This window comes from Anolis carolinensis, chromosome 5 (assembly GCF_035594765.1).
Source record: "Anolis carolinensis isolate JA03-04 chromosome 5, rAnoCar3.1.pri, whole genome shotgun sequence".
Taxonomy (NCBI): Eukaryota; Metazoa; Chordata; class Lepidosauria; order Squamata; family Dactyloidae; genus Anolis; species Anolis carolinensis.
Window position 1 is genome coordinate 79,142,534 of NC_085845.1, and position 18,748 is coordinate 79,161,281.

Here is an 18,748-nt window from a genome sequence, read left to right on the forward strand (position 1 = left end):
CTTATGGGTGACCAGATGGGAAGCAAGGAGAAGTTGGAGGGGCTCCTTCAAATTCCAGGGATGACCTAGTGGCACATACAGGGGCTCCATGTGGCCATAAACCTCAGGTGACCCACCTGTGCACCAGCCGAAAGTTTATTTTAAAATTCTTTGTCTTGCAGCCTTGTAGGACCTATAATGCTATATCATAGACTCAGGAGTGTTACATTCGCTTACTCAAGAGATGTCTTTAATGGCCATGCATTTCCATTCTGTGGAGACTGCCAAGTAACTGAGCGCAAATGGCTTCACAGTTATTTTAGTGCTTCAAAAGCAATCCTGGGCTTCTCGGGGAACATTATGCATATGTCTGGAGTGTAGAGGATAGCAAAATACAGAAGAAAGTGCTACATCACCAGTACTGGGAGCACTGGCTTGACACTGGGAGCTCGTTCAAGATAACCTTTTGCAAGTGACCTGAAACCACACTCCTGAGAGCTTCCTAATATCACAGCAAATTTGGAATGCTGATCTGTAATGACTAGGGGGAGCAGCAGCTAATGTATGGCAGAAGGAAGTCTGGAACTTAGTTCTGTAGCACAGCAGTTTTCAACTTTGGTCCAAGGACATCTGGGAATCTTTGGAAACTGATCAGAGTCCTCGATGAGATCAGCAATGATAAATAGGCTTCCTTGAAAGGGAGGATGTGTAGCGGCTTTTTCACAGAGAAGTGAGAGATTACTTGATGAGGGAAGGGGTGTAAAAGAGATGTAAAAAGAGATGTATAAAGTGATTCATAATCTGGAGAAAACGGAGAGAGAGAACACCATTATTTTCTCTTGCATAATACCAGAATGGTCTCCCAAAGCAACTGATTTAGTAGGCTCAGAAAAGTTAGGGGAAAAAAAGTAGGCTCAGAAAAGTTAGAAAAAAAGCTCTTCATTATACAATACTGGTGTATATCTATGGCATTGCCTGGGTTTGCATTTTCTTTGTGGCTGTTTCATTCCTTCTTTCCTTTCCCCCTTACATCTGTCATTACAAACTAACTTTGGCCTCTGTTTTACAAATATTTTTATTTTCTTCAGCTCTGTGGTTTCCTATGAAGTAGAATGCAAACTTTTGATTTTGTATTAACCTTCTGAAATACATAAATAAATAAATAAATAAATAAATAGGTAAAGGTAAAGGTTTTCCCCTGACATTAAGTCTAGTCTTGTCCGACTCTGGGGGTTGGTGCTCATCTCCATTTCGAAGCCGAAGAGCTGACATTGTCTGTAGACTCCTCCAAGGTCATGAGGCCAGCATGACTGCATGGAGGGCCTTTACCTTCCTACCGGAGTGGTACATTTGCATGTTTTCTAACTGCTAGGTTGGCAGAAGCTGGGGCTAACAGCGGGAGCTCACCCCGCTCCCCGGATTTGAACTGCTGACCTTTTGGTCAGCAAATTCAGCAGCTCAGCGGTTTAATCTGCTGCACCACCAGGTTAATAAAACAAATACGATAAATAAATGGCCTTCTGAAGTATAGTTTTAAAATGGCAACATCTCTTCCCCCTTATTTGCAGTGTAAGCCAGAACTTTCCCTTTTCACATTTAAACAAAGATAATATACTATACCATGATTCTGTATAACTGCCTAAAGAAAAACATCTATGATAATCCTTGAAATGCAGAAAATGCAAGCTCCAAATAAGAAAACGTTTAAACCAAATAAGCTACGAAGCACTCCAAATATCCAGAAGAAAACACATTCATTTTACACATAACTAAATATTCCTTCCCTTTCTTTAGAATGCTTCTTTGCTACATCTCTTGTACCTGTGCTAAGCATGAAAAATGCTGCCCCTTTCTTATATGGAAAATCACTGTGCTTCTTTCAAACTTCGGATTCTTCAGAAAAGCACCATAATTTATCTTTAGCTGATTTTACTTAACTTGCCAAATTTTATTTACTGTGAGGAGAGAAAGGCAGAGTATATCCTCTTCCTCTTTTAAATGCAGGGAATGTTTTAATTTGTTTTTTAAAAGAATGCAACTTTCCGGCTGAGAGCTCAGCTACTATTCTGACTACATACAGTTATCAGATTATAGGACTTTAAAGTTCAGTTCAAAAACGTTAAGTGCTTAAATTTTTAACTTTATCTATCAGCGCCATCACCTCCTTGCCAGAGTGGTACCTATTAATCTACTCACATTTGCATGTTTTTGAACTGGTTGGCTGATGCTGGAGCTAATAGTGGGCTCTCACTCCGCTCCTAGGATTCGATCCTGCGACCTTTCGGTCTGCAAGTTCAGCAGCTCAGTGCTTTAAAAACTGCACCACCAGGTTTCATATAGTTTTATATATTATGAAAATTTGCTTTTTTGAATTGTTTCTGTTCTTTCATTTTTTTTCCTCTTTGTTTCTGAATAAAAATTATTTATTTAAAAAAATAATGAAGTTTGACACCACTTTACTGTCATGTGTCAATGCTATGGAATCATGGGAACTGTATTATTTGGCAAGGAAGGTGAAAGACCTTGCAAAAGCACCACTCCCAAGAGTCCATAGCCTTGATGCATGGTAAAGTGTTATCAAACTGTATTAATTCTACAGTCTCAATGCACCCCTACACAGGTTTTCAAAGGCTGCATATGCATTAATATCACATCATGAGAAATATTTTGTAGGAAGCAATATATTAGACAAGTATGCTCCTAAATACCGTGTTTCCCCGAAAATAAGACAGTGTCTTATATTAATTTTTGCTCACAAAGATGTGCTAGGTCTTATTTTCAGGGGATGTCTTATTTTTCCATGAAGAAGAATTCACATTTATTTTTGAACCAAAAAAATGAACATTTATTATATACTGTACAGTAGTTGTCATCACAAGCCAGCATAACCAGACAAACTGTGAATCCTATCAAGAATTTCTTGTTACTACCATTATTTCCATGTACAACTGGTACGTACATTTACCAATCCTGCATGCTCTGGTGTTCTGTTTTGGCAGGCACTGGGCATGCTTCCAAACAAAAACTTTGCTAGGTCTTACTTTTGGGAGAGGCCTTATATTTAGCAATTCAGCAAAACTTCTACTAGGTCTTATTTTTCGGGGATGTCTTATTTTAGGGGAAACAGGGTAATTTTATGTACCTGGGAATATTTGTAAGAAAGCTTCAGACTGATTTAAGATCCACCTCTCTCCCCAACGAATACATTGAGGGTTTTTTTTTAAATGGGCCATAGAAGCTTTGCATTACACTAGTGTAAAACCAGTATAAGTTTGTAGCACAGATGTAACCTCAGCGGCTATCTTTGGAGAGTGATTCAGGCATTTTGCCTTTGCCACTTGACTCTATTTACTATGTGTTCTGCATCTTTTAGAGCTGGAAATTGCAGAAGGTCCTTCGTATCCATTGGGATTTGATTCCAGGACCTTTGTGGATACTGAAATATGTGGATGTCAAAATCAAGGTTTCACTATTCTCCGTGGTTTGAGTATCCACATGATATCCAGAAACATATTCCCTGCAGATATTGGAGCCATAATGCATATTACTGTCATTGTCTAGTTGTTCTGTTCCCATTCTATGTGATTGCCACTGTGGAAGGGAAAGAGCAAGTTTGAGCCCAATGGCCATTTCCTCTCCAACTTTTCGCCATTCATGCAGTCTCCCACACGGCAGATCCTGCTGTTTCTACCAAAATAGACTCTTGCCATGGTTTAGAATCCTGCAGCCTTCCAGGATTCTAAACCTTAGGAATAGCCTACTTGTGTAGAAAAGCTTATAGGGGCAGATGTTCAACCTCAAACATACAAGGGACTATAATGGAAATATACAAAATTGGAAGGGAACCGTGGCCTCATCACTACTCTCCCCTATTACTATGTGATTGCCATTAAAGGAATCAGATTCTGCCTAATCTTGGAAGTTTAGCAAAGTCAGCCCTGGTTAGTATTTGGATTGGAGATCACCAATGAATACTAGCATAGGCTACATTTCAGAGGGGGGTGCTGGCGAAATGATCCCATGAGTATTCCTTGCCTAGGAAAAATATTCTGAGGACTTCATTACATGCAAGTCCCCAGTTCATAGACGAAGTACCACAGAGCCCATCATATGATGCCAACAGACTTCTGGCTGTCGTTCATGATGTTTTGCCAGTTAACTGTGTCAGAAATGTGGAGAAACAGGGGGAACTGAAGCTGGGGAGAAATCGTCTTAGCTCCTGATGCGCCTGGAAATGATGCACACTTAAAAATATGTGGGATTGGAATCTGTCGGATGTCAGTCTTCTATGCTCCACTTTTTACAAGATCCTTCTGCATGAGCTTAGAAGAGTTAAAAAAAACAATGTAATTTTAAGGAATAGTGCAATTGTAAGATATCACACTTTGCTTTCACTGCATTTTCTTCTCCATAGTAATCTAGGTTTTTAAAATTGTACTATTGCTAGGAACTTTTTGTTCCTTTTTTACAAGCTATAGGAGGCTGGAAAGGTACCTTGGATCTCCTCTAGATTAACAGGATTGAGAGAGAGAGAAAGTACTCCATAGAAATGGTGTGTGTCTTAATAATGCTGCCTTGGGACTTCTCTAGAGTAACAGGATTGAGAGGGAAAGTAAAGGAGCCCACAGAGTGGTATCTTAAGAACACTGCCTTGTGTCTCTTCTAAGCAGATGGTTGAGGCAGGAAGAAGAGATCCTGTGGTGTGGGAGTAAGTAAATTTTCCATCTTCTTTAAAAACAGAATTCCACACAAAGAAGACTATTTATTCTACACACAACAAGACGATTTCCCCTGCTTTCCCCCATTTTTCCCAGCTCCATCTGATGAAGTCCTAAGTCAAGAGGTGACGTGAAGACAAATACACACACCATCTCAACTCTTTGCTGGCAGAAGAAATGAGTGAATATTATTAGTTTTAAACAATCCGGGGATTTTTTGTTTGGGTAAGCTCAAAATTACTGGTAACATGATAAGTGAATATGTGATTTCACTCAACCTAGATGATTTTTTCATTTTAACTCTTCCCTTTTTCACTTTCCATTATTTCAATTGGTGGGCAGGGTATGCTCTTACAGATATTATTGGATTCAGGTCTGTAGCGTTAGTCAGCATTGATTGTGTTGACAATGACTGGTGGAAGTTGCTATCCAGCAGTTCCTAAATCACTCATTTAAATTTTAACTGGCTTAGTTTTCTAAGAAATGCAGTCTAGGTACGAACTGATCTGAATTTCTTTCCTTTTTCATCATCCAGCAAATATTTGCACAGTATACTGCAAGCTTCAGCGGATTCTTCTAGTACACAAGCTATAGATTGAACTTATCAAGTGCTGTGCAGAAGACTAAATGTGGATGAGTTTGTTCTATCAGTGTACCTTTCTTATTACTGGATCTGGAATCAATAAATGAGTGATTTATGGCCTATCCCCACAGCCTCCTCTCTGGTTTCTGTGCCACCAAAATGGCACCTAGAGGTTGGCACAGTAAATGTTACTGCCTGTCATTTAATCTTGACGATGAAATCTAATTTTTTTACAAGTCTCTTGACTTCTATTCACTTGATATTAATACGCAGCCATCGGCCCAACAGCTGGTATTCTTCATTCCCCTGTGATTGCGTTCAAGTGATAAATTGTTTAACCTTGATGGAACCTAGTATATGCTGGCTACACATGAAATAATAAATTAACGAGTTTCATTTCTTCAATTAACGTTGTGTATTGCTTCAGTGGTGTCCTTAGGTACAACCTCAGCTCATTCTCTGACAGTGTTGCCAAATTTGCATTGATATCCCTTCGTAGTACATTTGATAGCAAAGTAAGTGATGTACATCAGCTGTTATGCCCAGGGAAAATGGAGCCAAAAAAGAATGAATTGGCAATATTTCAATACTAAATTTCCTTTAAAATGCCATTTAGCAGCAGTATTTAAAGTCACATTCCATGGGCACTTGTATTGAAAACTGTTACTTTTTTAGTTTAAATTTTATTGAAGATCATACTAAATTCAGTAACAAACATACTGCATACAACAGAAAATGCATAAAAAAGCACAGCACCAACAATTAAAATATGTCTTCCAACTTTTTTTGGCAGCTATAAACTCATATATCTTTTTCAACCTCTCTTTTGATATCTCTAGTTCTTCCAAAATTAAAATGCTACTATTTGCCAAATCTAACTATTATCAACTTATTTTCTTTTTACAAAAAAGCACCACATAAGGTTTCCAGTCCTTATGTCCCCAGTTCCCACACAACGGGTGGGCAGGACATGAACCGTGGGTAACAGGTGGCTTCCCACAGAAACTGCCCCATTGAAAGTAAAGAGCAAACCACATGTTGTGTTCTTTATATTCAAAGATTTTTGCTGTTGGTGACCAGTATTCAATAGTTTGTTTTGCCACCAAATTTCAGGAACATTCTTTCATTGGTAGATGCATCCCACTGCAGTTTCTATTACAATGAACTGGTTTCAAAATAACCAAAAGTGCTCCTCCATGTCTTGGAGAGAACAAATCTCTTGAGTCAATGTCTTTTTTGTTTAAAGTCTGTTCTATGTCAGTAGTGACAAACTGGCCTCCAGTGATATGTTGAAGTCACCCAGAAACAAACTCCAACAGCATATCTGAGACCAGTTCCATAAGCTTGGCCAGAGGGTCTGTTAGGCAGCAGGGTGGATGGTACACTAACAGAATCCCCAGTCTATCCCTGGTTTTCAGACTCCAGTACTGTTGTAGCCTGGTTAGATTCTGAGTACTCAGATTAGGAGGAAGGAGATGCTGGGAGAGATTCAGAGGGCCCAGAGGAGAATTGAAATGTTCCAGAGAGAGTTGTTTTGAAATCTTCTCCTGGCAATTCCGAAGAGACTGGAGATAGCGAGGTCCGTTCCCATGGAAATCTGCTAGAAGTACAGGCTAAGAGAAATGTGAGAGATTAATGTTTGTCTAGGTCAAGGCGACTAGAGTTACAGAGACAGGGCATGCAACAAAGACAGACTCACTTTTCCCAGAAAATTAAACATAAGGAGCAGAGAAGCAGGTGTGAGAGAAATGATGTCATGGGAGTTTTGGGGCTTTTTAAGCGGTTGCTGCTGCTGTGAAAGCAACACTGCATTCCAATAAGGAGCTCTCAGTTTTCTGGGCCTGTGTTCTTGGAATTCATGCAATTAAGTTTCTAAGCTGTTCTTGCTTCTTGTTCCTGTGTGGCATAGTTTGCCTGCCTTGGATTAATGTTACCTTGTCTTGGGATATCTCTGTGGATTGATTTTGGAAACTTTCTTTAAATGTATTTTGGACTCTCAGTTTCTATGGAAATAAACTTTTGAACTTTGATTCTCTCTTTTGAATTTGCTTGCTTTCATATGCTCTGCTTTTAATAAACTTTTGCTTATTGGATTACCTGGACAGTATGTGGTTTGTAGTGAAAAGAGGCTTTAGGGCCCTAGTGCAACAGATACACAGACTCAATGTGATTCAGCTCCCTAGTAGGTAGTCTGCTCAGGTTAAGATGGTCTTTATAGACCACAGCTACTCCTTCTCCATTTTCCCTCCCCTGCTCACTGATGCAATACCCAGCTGGGAGGGCCTGAGCCAAAGTTGGAGCACTATCATCTCTTAGCCAAGTTTCAGTGAAGCATGCCAGGTCAGCCCCTTCATCCTTGAGGAAAAAATAGAACATTACAGGCAGGTCAGTGAAAAATAAGTCTTATATCATCTAGGTGAGATTTTGTGGGTGGGCTGGCTCACGCTCCATGTTCTTCAGCCTGGCAGGGTGACTGGAAGGTGAGATAGGCATTAAATACCTTTTTATCCTTCCTCTATAAGTGCATGTGACCCTGCCATCAGCATAGTTTCAGGGCAGGAAAAGTAGATGGAGGAGGCAAAAGAATGGTTTACCCCAAGGAAACGTTATTGCACCGACCTTATTTAACATCTTCACAAACGGTCAGCCACAACCACCACTCACAAAGAGCTTTATATATGCTGATGACCTTGGCCTTACAACACAAGCAAAAGATTTTGAAACAATTGAAAACTAGCTCACTAATGCCTTGAAAGATCTCTCCAGCTACTACAAAGAGAACCACCTGAAGCCTAACCCTGCCAAGACACAAGTGTGTGCTTTCCACCTACGTAACCGTGAAGCCAACAGGAAACTGAAAGTTACTTGGGAAGGCCAAGAGCTCACACACTGCTTCCATACTAAATATTTTGGTGTCACCTTAGTCCAAACACTAACATATAGGAAACACGGCATGAACACCAAGCATAAAGTAGCTGCATGCAATAACATCCTGCAGAAACTGACTGGCAGTGCATGGGGTGCAGACCCACAAGTAATAAGAACATCAGCCCTGGCCTTGTCTTACTCAACTGCTGAGTACGCCTGTCCTGTCTGGCACAAGTCTGCCCATGCAAAGAAGGTGGACATAGTACTGAACTAAACATGCAGAATAATCACAGGATGCCTTAAACCTACACCTGTTGATAAACTGTGTAAGCTGACATTGCCCCTCCTGATGTGCGACGGGAAGTTGCTGCTAACGGTGAGAGAAATAAGGTCGAACATTGTGAAAGCCACCCACTGCATGACTATCAGCCTCCTCCCACCAGACTCAAATCAAGGAAGGGCTTCATGAGAACCACCACTCCTCTTGATGTTCCCCCAGCAACAGCAAGGGTGTCCCTCTGGGCAGCTAAACCAGGCAATTCCAACTCGATGGCCCTCCATGAGGGTCTTCCTCCAGGGGCAAACCAAGAATGGGAAACTTGGAAGTCCCTGAACAGACTCAGAAGCGGAGTGGGCAGATCAAAAGACAACCTGGCAAGGTGGCACTACCTGGAGAAATACTCTATCTTGTGTGACTGTGGAGCTGAACAAACAACTCCTCATATGTATGCTTGCCCACAATGCCCTGCCTCATGCACGGAGGACGAGTTGTTTAAAGCTACGGACAATGCGATTGCTGTTGCCCGCTTTTGGTCCAAAACAATTTAGCTGTTTGTGATTCCTTTATTTTATCACCTCTAAACTTATTATGCAATGCTTTTGACACAAAATTTAAAAAATCAGCATATCTCCCTCTGCTCTGTATAACTTGTATTGCTGCCCCAGGATCTATATACATTGAATTAAAAACAAATAATAAAGGGCAAAAAAGACATTCAAAACCCCAAAAACACAGACAAGAAATTATGAGACATTAATGTAACACTTAACATGTAGTTGTAAAGAGTCACAGCAGGCAAGGGTAGCCTCCGCTGAGGTTCTTATAGTTCTTACAGCTCAGAAGGTAGGCAGCAGGAATGCTGATAAAAGCTCTTACCTTCTGGACTATTTCAGCCACTGAGCAGAGCAGGCTCTTAAAGGGTCCAGTGACCAGCCCCTATCCTCAGCTGTCCTCAGATGGAAGTCACAGCAGCTGCAGGGAGCTACACCCAATGTACAGGTATAGTTCTTATAGTCCAGAAGGCAGGTAGCAGAAATGCTGGCAGAGAAAGTCTTACCTTCTGGACTGGGTAAGATGGTTCACTTAGCTTTCCCCCACTTTCTTGCTGAACATGGGATAAGGACCTTAGTGTTTGATCAGAAATGTCTAGATTAGATAACCTGGGGGGAGGGTAAAAGACCCCTCAATGGATAAGTGGCAGGAGCTACATGCCTCCCATCACCTCTGGCTTGCACCCGCATAATACATGATGCATTCGGTTGCCCCACATTTCCTATGTTTCTACCCAGTAGGTGTCAGAGTTAGCAACTGTGTTGTGTTGTAGAGGCACCAATTTGAGAGAAATGACAGCATAATACAGGGTTCTATCACAATTGGATCCGAACTTGGAAACAATCTTTCTAATAGTACTCCCATGTGGTGGTTGGGGGATTCTGAGAGTTTTACTCCAAAAACAACTTAACCAGTATACGTCAGTAAAGTGTGTTAGTATCTGGAGGGGGGGAGGGAGAGAGAGAGAGTGATCTTATCCAGCTATGTAATTAGGAATAATGAACTTATATTTAAGGAAGTTTTTGAAAATCATTTCCCATTCAATGCCCTTGCTGCTGTTTTCTCCCTCCCTCTCTATGAATAATACAACTCCATAAAATAGCCCAGAAGGAAATTCTGAGCTTATGTCTCAATAATTTCTCTCCAAGGACTAAACCAGCTCAATCCAAATCCCTCATAATGCGGCTTTTCGGCAAAGCAGAGCAACTTTGCGATATGCAACTTTCCCAATTTATTTTCTTATTTATGTTGTTCACCTTCACAAGCCACAGAACTGGGGCAAGAAAACATTATTCTTCCTGATTCTGAGACAAGTTTACAAGCAGCTAGTATATTCAAAATGTAGCGGCACTTTCTCAGCCTTATTCAAATTTGCTACTTACTATACCTATGAAACAGTGTTATAATTAAATGGAGGACATTCCACTTCATGGTTTCACATAGAAAGTCAGCCACACCATACAGGGCCGGCCCTAGGAAATTTTCAAGTGTAAGCAAGCAGTAATTCCCCCCCCCCCCCCCGACAAACCAATCACTGAAAAATAAAAGGTAGAAGGTAGAGGTGAATAGAACACACACACGGCACATATGGTCCCTGCATATGTGTTTGTGTGTGTGTGTGTGTGTGTGTGTGTATGTATCTTATATATACATACACATACACACAATGTGGAAAATATGTGGCAAGGTAGATAGATAGGTAGGGAGCCACGGCAGAAGAACCCTCCCTGGAGCAAGGCCTAATAATAATAATATTAATAAATCATCCTAACAAAGGATTCCCCCAGGCAGGAAGCAGCCAAGCAACTGAAACATTTATACCTGCCTCCAACAGACAGGAGTATCTTTCGCCCATCCTGGACATTCTGCAGATATATAAACCCCACTTAATTAGTTTCCAACCTCTAAGGATGCCTGCCATAGATGCAGACGAAATGTCAGGAGAGAATGCTTCTGGAACATGGCCATACAGCCCAAAAAGCTCACAGCAACCCACTTGTATTTATTGTATTACACAAATGTAATGTGCACCTCACTTTTGGAATAGTCATTTAGGCAAAAAAGGTGTGGCTGAGATTGATGTAATATGGTAATTTTGGCCTTCTTACTCTGATAGAAGCTTCAATAGGGCTACAGTAACTAGGGTTTGGCATTTTAGAGAATATACTCAGCATGATAACTATAGTGCTTATCCTCTGCTGAGCATGAGAATGATGAGCAGACATTCTTTTCAACCTCTGACAACTCTGATGGCAAAGCTGGGGTGATTTACTTGAAGTGGGGACAAACTTAGTAGATGTGGGCGAAACGTCAGTATTTTAAAAACTCTAAAATCAGGACAGTAAATAAAGAACACCACTCAGAAAACAAAGGAAACAATCAGGGCCAGCTAACACCGCCCAACAAAAGATTACCACAGGCAGAAAGCAGCCAGGCTTTGAAGCTGCAAGACTATGTAATGCTAATCAAGGTATCTCAGACAACAGTTCTTTTTCCAACCCTGAACATTCCACAGATATATAAACCCTGTTTGCCTAGTTTCCAAGAGACCTCACAACCACTGAGAGAAGAAGGAGGGAGAGAGGGAGGGAGGAAGAAGAGGGGGATCCTCAATCAGGGCAAGCTAACACCTCCCAACAAAGGATTACCCCAGGCAAAAAACAGCCAGGTTTTGAAGCTACAAGGCTATTTAATGCTAATAACGGTGGCCATTTGCAACATTCACATGTGCCTCAGACAAGAGTTCTTTTCCCCACCCTGAACATTCCACAGATATATAAACCCCACCTGCTTTGTTTCCAACAGACCTCACAACCACTAAGAGTGCCTGCCATAGATGTAGGCGAAACGTCAGAAGAGAATGCTTCTGGAACATACCTATAAACTCACCAGAGAGACTGGGAAAACTGCCAATGAATGTCCATGCAGTAGAAAGGAGATGAAGGAAGGAAGGAAGGAGGAAAGAAAGAAGGAAGGAAGGAAGGAAGAAAGAAAGAAGGAAGGAAGGAAGGAAGGAAGGAAGGAAGGAAGGAAGGAAGGAGTAAAGGATGGGAGGGAAAAGGAGAGGAGGGAGAAGAAGGAGGGAGGAAGGGAGGGAGGGTGAAGAGGTAGGGCGCCAGGGGATCCTCAATCAGGGCAAGCTAACACATCCCAACAAAGGATTACCCCAGGCAAAAAGCAGCCAGGCTTTGAATCTGCAAGGCTATTTAATGCTAATAACGGTGGCCATTTGCAACATTCACATGTGCCTCAGACAAGAGTTCTTTTCCCCACCCTGAACATTCCACAGATATATAAACCCCACTTGCTTTGTTTCCAACAGACCTCACAACCACTGAGAGCGCCTGCCATAGATGCAGGCGAAACGTCAGAAGAGAATGCTTCTGGAACATACCTATAAACTCACCAGAGAGACTGGGAAAACTGCCAATGAATGTCCATGCAGTAGAAAGGAGATGAAGGAAGGAAGGAAGGAAGGAAGGAGGAAAGAAAGAAGGAAGGAAGGAAGGAAGGAAGAAAGAAGGAAGGAAGGAAGGAAGGAGTAAAGGATGGGAGGGAAAAGGAGAGGAGGGAGAAGAAGGAGGGAGGAAGGGAGGGAGGGTGAAGAGGTAGGGCGCCAGGGGATCCTCAATCAGGGCAAGCTAACACATCCCAACAAAGGATTACCCCAGGCAAAAAGCAGCCAGGCTTTGAATCTGCAAGGCTATTTAATGCTAATAACGGTGGCCATTTGCAACATTCACATGTGCCTCAGACAAGAGTTCTTTTCCCCACCCTGAACATTCCACAGATATATAAACCCCACCTGCTTTGTTTCCAACAGACCTCACAACCACTAAGAGTGCCTGCCATAGATGTAGGCGAAACGTCAGAAGAGAATGCTTCTGGAACATACCTATAAACTCACCAGAGAGACTGGGAAAACTGCCAATGAATGTCCATGCAGTAGAAAGGAGATGAAGGAAGGAAGGAAGGAAGGAAGGAGGAAAGAAAGAAGGAAGGAAGGAAGGAAGGAAGAAAGAAGGAAGGAAGGAAGGAAGGAGTAAAGGATGGGAGGGAAAAGGAGAGGAGGGAGAAGAAGGAGGGAGGAAGGGAGGGAGGGTGAAGAGGTAGGGCGCCAGGGGATCCTCAATCAGGGCAAGCTAACACATCCCAACAAAGGATTACCCCAGGCAAAAAGCAGCCAGGCTTTGAATCTGCAAGGCTATTTAATGCTAATAACGGTGGCCATTTGCAACATTCACATGTGCCTCAGACAAGAGTTCTTTTCCCCACCCTGAACATTCCACAGATATATAAACCCCACTTGCTTTGTTTCCAACAGACCTCACAACCACTGAGAGTGCCTGCCATAGATGCAGGCAAAACGTCAGGAGAGAATCTTTCTGGAACATTGCCAGATAGCCCATGAGCCGCCATCTTGATTGGGCCAAGCGCGGGCTAAGGAGGGGGCGGGGCCAAAGGGCACTTCCAAGGCACTCCTTCGGAAGCAGGGGGCGTGGTCTCCTGGGAGGGGCGTGCCCTCCATGCCCTTAGGCCCCAGCCCTGCCCCCTCCGCAGCCTCAAAGCCTGGCTGCAAGGCAGAAGGGGAGAGCAGGTAAAAGAGGAAGGAGGGAGGGAGAAGGGGAGAAGAGGGAGGGCGCTTTTGGGGGATGGTGCTGTGCGTGCACGTTGGTGCACGCACAGAATTAGGCCTCAACAGCGCCCCCTTCCACGTGCGCCCGAAGCCGCGGCTTCATCCGCGTCAACGTTGGACCGGCCCTGACACCATACTTGCTTTAGTTACAAAACAACTTTTAAAAAGTAGACAGGCAGATGATAGGAAACCAAAGTGTGAGATGTAGAACTCCAGTGCAATTCACTTTGAATAAAGTTTTTTTAAAAGCTTTATCTCTGTTACCATGGCAATTTTGCAGAGGGAATCCAGGGGTTTTTAAAAGGCTGTAGAATGCAGTAAATTATTCCTTACAGGAACACCTGAAACATCAATTTTCAACATCCAGATGACAATATTTAGCTGGAAGAGTTTTTGCTACAGGGTTCGCCATTACATGCAGACATACACACACATATGCAGGAAATGCTAAATGAACTGTAAAGAAAAAAATATTTTGATGGAGAGGGTTTGGCAGCCTTTATTTTTTTCAATGAAGGTGGGAGTCATTTAAAACAATTGTGTTTGTCATTGGGGTGACACAATGAAACTTTTCAGCCCAAGGTTGAAACATTTTTCTTTGCTTGGTTAGTTCAGTACTGAGCTCAGCTGATAGATATAGCATGAGGATTCAGTGGTGATCTATTTTATGAACCCTGTCAAGGTTTGCAGTGGCAACAGCAAGCATGAAACCAAGATCTTGAAATGTCTGGACCCAGTGCTTAACTTGGGGGTGATTGAGCAGATGATGCAGTAAGGGAAATGCAGCATAGAATAGGTAAAAGGACAGTACAGGAATATCTGGCTAATCTAAATGAATTCAGGTTTCCAGGGCCAGATGAGCTACATCCAAGGCTATTAAAAGAAATAGCAGAAATAATTTCAGAACTACTTGCGAACAACTTTGGGAATTTCTGGAGAACAGGGGATGTTCCAGCAGACTGGAAGAAAGCAAAAATTGTCCCCATCTTCAAAAAGACCCAAACAATGATTGCCCAGTAAGCCTAATGTCAATACCAAAAAAGACTCTGGAGCAGATCATTACATATAACCTGTAAGCACTTAGAAAGGAATGCCATACTCACAAAAAATCAACGTGAATTTCTCAAGTCATGCCAGATGAATTTTATCACTTTCTTGACAGAGTTACAAGCCTAGTAGATGAAAGGAATGCTGTAGAAATAGCATATCTTTATGTCAGTGTGACCTTTGACATAGTTTCGCATGATATTCTCACTAAGAAGCCAATAAAATGTGGACTAAACAATGCTACTGTTAGATGGATTGGGAGATGGCTGGTTGGCCAAATCAAAGACTCCTCAAATCAATGGCTCCTCCTCATCCTGGAGAAGTGACAATTGAGGTGCCATAAGATTCTGTCCTTGGTCCAGTTCTATTCAACTTCAGTAGCAGTGACTTGCACAACAGAACAGAAGGCATGCTTATAAAATTTGCAGATGACGCCAGATTGGGTCAGGATCAGAATCCAAGATGACTATAACAGATTAGAGAGCTAAGCCAAAAACTAACAAAATGAATTTCAACAGGGAGAAATGTATGGTACTGCTAAACTTAGAAAAAAAATAATGAATTGCACGGACATAGGATGGGTGACACTTGGCTTAAAAACAGTCCATGTGCAAGAGATCTAGGAGTCATAGTAGATCACAATCTGAACATGAGGCAGCTAGAAAAACCAATGCAATTCTAGGCTGCATCAATAAGGGTATAGTATCTAGATCGGGGGAAATCATAGTCCCAATCTATTCTGCTTTGGTCAGACCTCACCTGGAATACTGTGTCACAAGAAGGATTTTGACCAGATGGAAAGTGCCCAGAGAAGGGTGACCAAAATGATCAAAGGTTTGTAAGCCAGGTCCTATGAGGAGTAGGATCTGGGTATGTTTAGCTTGGGGAAAAGAATGCTTAAAAAGAGGGTGACATGATAGCCATTTTAAAATATTTGAAAGGATGTGACATGGAAGAGGGGCAAACTTTTTTTCTGCTTCTCTGGAGATGAGTGATCTTATCACATGGGGAGCCCCCCCCCCCCCATGTCGTTTCACCAGCTAGTGTGGTGAAACAAGTATGAGGGGCAACTCTGTTGCCTGGCATGCAGCTCCCGAGTGGTAACACTCTCCCCACCACACAGGGGAAGTGTCACCCAAATGGCCATAAGATGGAAAGGCTCCCATGTTCGGTGGGAAGCGTTGGAGGCAGAACCACAGCTGGAAGTCACATCACGTTGTGTGATGACTGCTGTGAGCCTCCATTCCCGAAGAAGGCTCTAAGCATCCTAGGATGCTAATTTTAGTCAAGTCGTAGGACATGGAGCAATGGATTCAAATTTCAGGAAAAAAGATTCCACCTAAACATTAGGAAGAACTTCCTGATGGTAATCGTTGTTTGGCACACTGCTTCCTCAAAGCACAGTGCTTCTCTGGAAGTTTCCTAGCAGAGGCTGAATGGCCATCTGTCAGGAGTGCTTTGACTGTATGTTCCTGCATGGCAGGGGGTTGGACTTAATTGTCCTTATGGTTTCTTCCAATTTGATTATTCTATAAACTATTTGCCAGTTTCTTAAATATTAACTGGAAAGGAGAATTCTGGGCTTGACTTGATACAGAGCCAGTGGCTATCCCTAGGAATCCAGCACTGTTGGAGTCTGGTCAAGAATGGGGTAGAATGGCCTTCCAGTCAGTAGATTCCAAATCCCATCATTTTATTGACCAGCAGAACCAATTAAGATGCTGACTCATGATTACAGTGATTTTAGCCCGACACAATTAGATGCCACTCTATTCATCATGGACATATTAGCACTGAATAAATACTAAAATGGGTTGCTAAATAGCCATGGAAAATTTCACCTGTCTTTGGAGATGTGGAAGGAGAGCAAGCTAAGTAAGTTGAAATGAAAGAGAAATTGAGACCAGGAATAATTGGAAAACACGAGAAAGAGAGAAAGGCTGAATATTTAAAACAACGTAGACAAGTAAATTGCAGGACTCTAAAAAGGAAAGAGGGAAAGATTGAAAGGCACCTGTCCAAACACTCAATTGGAGTGTTCAAAAACCTGCTTATTTTTAGCAGCAAATGGAGGAGACCTGCACTTCTCAAAATGAAATCTCAATTGCTCCAATTTTCATAGGTTCCACAGGGTATAGTTCATAGTGTGAAGAGGATATTGTGGGAGTGAGTTTAATTTTTTTCCCCATATGGATCTCAGTTGGACTGGATGCTGACTAGAAGCACAGAGAAGAAGGCTGCAGATCTTAATGTACATAATTGGGAGTATGCATCATTTGGTTCAGTGGGACTTTCCTCTTTAAAAAATACACTGTACATGCCTTTGGGAGATTTTTCCAGTTGAAAACCATAGGGCAAAGCAAAAGCAACTCAGAGAGAAGCATTGTTAGCCACAAAATGAAATCCAAAATCTGGGACTCAATAGAGATGGAGTTCAGGGATAGTAGACACTAGAACACGGAATGTCCTAAGTTCCTAAGATACACCTTTGCAGAATGGTTGGAGCTTCTCATGTTTGCTAAAGGAATCAGACCCATTCTTTCTATTTGCCCCCAAGGAACTGGGAAACTAACACTTCTCTTCAATGTTTGATGTTTTGTTTTACGTCTGATATAATAGGTTGTGTTTTTTATTTAATCTTAGTTGTTAAGTCATAATTTGTTTTTATATGTTGGGTTATCAATTTTTCGTTATTATGGGTGTACTCTTGTTATGATCTGGCATTGAATGTTTGCCTTTTATGTTTGGAATCCACCCTGAGTCCCTCCGGGGAGATAGGGCGGAATATAAATAAAGTTTTATTATTATTATTTCTACAAGAGACAAACTGGAATCATTTGTCCTGGCTCCACTCCCAGTTTTTGTCTTGTAAATTTTAAAGACACAGAAGCAGCCTCCACATTCAGGACTATGTACTTAATGGTGCATTGCAATGGATGATATTATGCTGTAAAAGGAGAGAAATGCAAGCTGTGGAGATCAATGGATTCCATGTCAGTAGCACAGTGAATCCACTCTGGGTTTAAATTAGAGCTATCCAAGCTGCTGATCCTTTTTTTGATAGGATTCAGCACCTTGCTCAAATAGTTCATCTTAAAACTTTAAGTAGATTCACTGCCCTAATGATATGGAAGCCACTCACTGCCACTGTTTCCATATTTTAAATAATGGAAGGAAAAATATCTCAAAGGCACTGCTTCTAGGTCTGCACCAAAACTCCGAGCCTTTGTTTGTGTTTGTTTCATGAGGATTAGAGGTAATGGTTATTTGTTTGTTTTTTATTTTGAATCTTAGCCATTCTGACAGCAGACTAATTTGTTCTACAGTGAAGGCTTTGTGAACACAGCTGGGCTTTGTTAACACAGCTGTATTTTTCTATTTTTTTCTCAGCATCATTCTCTTTCTCTTCCTCTCTTGCCATTGATTTAGACTCCTTCTACACTGCCATATAATCCAAATTATCGAAGCAGATAATCCACATTATCTGCTTTGAACTAGATTATATGAGTTTACACTGCCATATAATCCAGTTCAAAGCAGACAATCTGGATTTTATATGGCAGTGTAGAAGGGGCCTCAGAATGCCTCACCATCCCTTTGGTTGTGGTCACCCATTTTTGTTTTGCCATAGAAATAAGGACATACTTCATGCAGTGAGAATCATAGTTACTCTCGAACTGAATCAACTGATGAATTGTGGACACTGTACATGAAAGAAGTTCAGTGCTCTACACTTCTATATTAATGCACCTCTATGGAGCATAGCATAAAGAACAGCACTGCAATATGTTGTTGTGTGCCTTCAACAAGAATCCGCTGAAATCTGACTCATGGCAACCCCAAAGAGAAACTATTACAAGGGTTTCTTGGATGAATTATTCAGAGGAGGTTTCCCCTGTCTTCCTCTAAGGTTGAGAGAGCATGATGTTCCTAGGGTCACCCAGTAGCTTTCCATGGCTGAAGGGATCCAAACTCTGGTCTCTAGAGTCATGGAATAACTCTCAAACTATTATACAATGCTGACTATGTACACCTTATCACCCAGAGGACCTTTTCATCGGTCACCCCAAGACTGTGGAATGACC